At 47.5% G+C, this 4,012-nt stretch overlaps 1 pseudogene; it reads right to left on the reverse strand.

Moving 5' to 3' along the window:
- Positions 1-1,338: 1,338 nt before the first annotated feature.
- Positions 1,339-3,523, reverse strand: LOC105823075 (annotated as a pseudogene).
- Positions 3,524-4,012: the final 489 nt, after the last annotated feature.

Below are 4,012 nucleotides of genomic sequence, written 5' to 3' on the forward strand. Positions count from 1 at the left end.
GATCATGCACTTATGACAGAGATGCTACACAAGTGACGGTTCTCGGTGCGTCACGCTGAGAGGCGCATGATGTTCATTTTAATCTGTGGGGAGATGCTTTGAGACTATAAATACCCTGTTCCGCTCGTACTTGCCCCCAGTGGTCTCTGGAACAGATGGGAAAGCCGTGCCCTCCCTGGCACAGGAGCCCCACTGTGCACCTGGAGGTGGGCTGGCCCCACCCTCAGTCCCATGTCCCGCCCACCCTCCACCCTTCCTCACTCTCAGGACGGGTCTGCTTCAGCCGTGCCACTGCCAGGGAGCAGCAGGGGTGATCATGGTGGCAAGAGGGGGTGGGCAGGCACGAGATAGGCAGCCCCCCTCACTTGACCACACAGCTCTGGTCCACATTCCAGCTCCATTACCTCCTACATATGTGACCTTTGGGCAGGTTGCTTTCTCTCTCTAAAGCTCAGTTTCCCCATCTGGGAAGTAGGAATGAGAACAGTAACCATTTCACAGGGTGGTTGTGAGGATTCTGTGAGCCAGTGCATGGGAAGCCCTCATCTCGGGGCTGGGACCACGGTGTGTTCTTGGAAATTCTCAGTCATTAGCGTTCCTCTCTTTTGCTCCCTTAAAACAGTTGTCAAACTAACCTAGTCCCAGAACATCATTCTGCATGTTCAGAACGTGGCTGAGTAAACTACAGGCAGACTACTGGCAGCCTCTGCTCAATGACACCTGGGGCTTTCACTTTAAACACAGCAAACCTGACCCTTCACTGACCCTTCATGGTCAGTTCCCAGGGTCCGGGCCTGGAGGAGGTTCTAGTACCAACCTCACCTGGGCATGTTCCTGTGCAAGAACAAGAGGAAACCCAACACTGCCCTGTTGATCTCTTCTCTGGGGAGCTATTGAACTGCTTGCATTTATTTTTTAATGTACTGTGTTCAAGACAGCTTCCTTTTTCTAGAAGTTTGACATGGAATCACACAAGTGATTGAGTCAAAATACCAGAAAGAGGGTGTGTGCACTCTCGTGTGCGCGTGGGTGCGATTGTATGTGCATGTGTGTGTATGTGCAATTGTATGTGCATGTGTGTGTGTATGTGATCTTATTCTAGGTGGTTGCTGAGTTCCCATCTCCAGCATTCTTTTTTTTTTCCGAAGGGCTCTGGACACTGGGAAACACACCTTTTTTTCATATTTAAATCACCTTTACTTACAAAATAGTACCCTGAAAGTTATAATTCCATTAAGCTTTAATTCAAGCAACAGTATAATCACGTAAGTAACGGCAGTTACTTAAACTGAAATGAGAGATAAGTCAAAATTACTTGTGAAGAGAGCAAAAATACTGTCAGGCTTCTTGTTGTAGTTCTGGATGTTCAGTAACAGGCTCATTTGAAGGTGGCATCAACCCTAAAGAGAACTCAGTTCTACTTTCAGAATGTAGGGGTGGGGAGAAAAACCCAGCTCCTAGGGGAAGATAAGGAGGAAACCGCCTCTGTGAATAGACATTTCTCGTTGCAAATGGAAGACGTGGTGGATCGGGAAAGTGCTTGGTGGAAAATAATCTCAAGGAGCTCCGTACGTGTTTCCTGGAGGAGGGGGAGGAAATGGAGGCTGTCTTCTCATGAATGGGCCCCTGGCATCCACTGGAAACAAAGGTCCTGTCTTTGCAGGGAGAGACGCAGGAGCAAAGCCAGGGCCGGTTGCTTCACTTTTGGCAGGGAGAGGTTTATTGGGCACATTTAAATGACCAAGATCATCTTTGGTATCACTTCTACTGGATTCCATCTCTAAAGACACTGGCCCATCCAGTTTATCCAAAGAAGGCATGTAAAAGCTTTGGAGTTCTGCTGGTGCAGATTGTCTACCAGAATTAGAATAAAGTCTGTCTTGCCTTTGGGGAAAAAGAGCTGGATGCAGATACGTTTAGTCTGATGGAGGAATCCCCATCCTACCGGCCTGTTCCCATGGAGGTGACAGGAGGCGCCCAGTGGCAGAAGGTGCCCTGGGAGCATCAGTTAATCTCTCACAGTTGGATTCTCATCTCTCCTTGGTAATCTGATGGTCCAGAGGATTCCCTGGGCCTCTTGGGCCTCTTCCTCCTCCCCCTTGAAGCAAAGGTGAGAGTCTGTGTGGGCCCTGCAACAAAGTTGGAGGAGAGAGAAAAGCTCTCCTTGCAGAGGAAGGCCAGCCCCATGGTGAGGGACCATAGGGGGAACATTCTCTGCCAAATGCTGTATTTGGAACATCAAGTGCATGAGGATCTTTTCATACAAGTTCAAATTTAAACTCTGTTGCAGTTAATTTTTGTCTGTGGTGAGAGTTTTCTTTCCTTAAATCATTGAGTTTTCTTTCAGCCGCCCAAGCTGCCAGCCAATTATCACGTGCTTTTTTTCTCACAGGAGAGAGTCTTCCCCTGATAAAAATGAACGATTCTCTCCGAGTGTTCTTCAGAATCTGCAACTTGCTGTCTGTAGGTCTCCAGCTCTTCAGCTGCACGGCTGATCTCTCCACCTACGTTGGACAGTTTCTCTCATTTCTCTAACCAGCCATTTTCCTCTGCTGCTAATTTCCCGTGGAGTTTCCTTTTATTTTCTTGATACAGTTCAGTCATTACTTCAAGTTTCTGTTGAAGTTTTTGATTCTCACTTTCCAACTGTGTATTTTCTGACTCCAGAGATGCTTGTTCTGTCTGAAGATTTTTAATAGGCTCTGCAAGTCCTTCCTTTGTTTTATCTACTTCAGATAACTGAGTGTAAATTTGGTTTCTTTCTCTTTCTAGGGTTCTGAAGGAAGCATTGAACTCAGCAGCACGAATCAGTTTCTTCAAAGCTCCTCTTGGCTGATGATGGAAATGGGCATCATTTTCCGATTCACTGTTCCTTTCTAACTCCAAGTTCTCAGGATCCACTGTGTCTTTGCCAAGCACAGCAGCCCAGTCTTTCATCTTTAGCAAGCGATCATGCCGAGACTTGATGTGATTTTCTTTATCATTTAGAACTTGGTGTGCACAAACTTCAGAGTCCTCCAATGTTACTTTCTGTATGTTAAGTGCATTCACCTGTTCTTTCCATGCTTCAGCTTCTTGTAAAAGCTGTTTCTGGTTTTCTTGTAGATGGGAATTTTCATCCAAAGCAACTTTTATGGCTGTCTTAAGCAGTTCTGCATTCAGTTGAAATATCTGGACAGTTGTTTTGGCTCCAGCTACTTCTGACTTGAGAGATTTCGATACATCTTCGAGGGACTGCATTCTTTTCGAAATATCTGCCAGCAAGTCATCTTGTTCAGCATGTTTCGATTTCTCTTCTTCGATCTCTTTTGCTAGATGGCGAATTTCATCCTTGAGTTCAGATTTGGACCTGTTCAGCTTTTCGTAAGTTGCCTCCAAACTTTGTGCTTCTGTCCACTCCTTCCCAAAGCTGGCATCCTGGAAAGATGACTCTAAGTCTTCATACTCTTTGAATGAGGCTAAATTTTTCAAGTAGTTTACCTTTTTCTTCAATTAGTTCACAAAGCATCATAGCAAGCTTAGTCTTTCTTTGCACAGAAAGCCAGCTTCTAACCTGTCGAAAACTTCTCCACATACAAAAAAGAACAGCAAAAAAAATCCAATAGCTGCACATCCCACCAATTCCCATGGAAAACCATAAGGATTAGGACCTGGTTTCCTATCTTCTGGCATTGCTGCCACAACCCTGAGTCGCTCTTCCAGGACCAGCGCCAAGAACAGCTGAGGGGCAGCAGCCCTGGACCCTTCCATAGCGACAAGGCTGCTCTGGCTGTCACAGCCACAGCCCAGGCCTGGCAGGGCCACAACAAGCGGCCAAGAACGCGCAGAGTTGAGTCTGGAACCCGAATCCGCACCGGGCGAGCACAGCGGACCACAGCGGAGCCTGCTGCAGGGCGAGTGGGGGGCACGGGCGCCTCATGGGCCTCACAGGCCCCACTGCTGCCCCCTCCCCTCTGTTACACTTCACACCCCGAGCAACGAGCAACGAAGGTCCCAGCCCGTCCTGCACCAG

Source organism: Propithecus coquereli, unplaced genomic scaffold (assembly GCF_000956105.1).
Source record: "Propithecus coquereli isolate 6110/MARCELLA unplaced genomic scaffold, Pcoq_1.0 Scaffold66, whole genome shotgun sequence".
In the NCBI taxonomy this organism is placed as follows: Eukaryota; Metazoa; Chordata; class Mammalia; order Primates; family Indriidae; genus Propithecus; species Propithecus coquereli.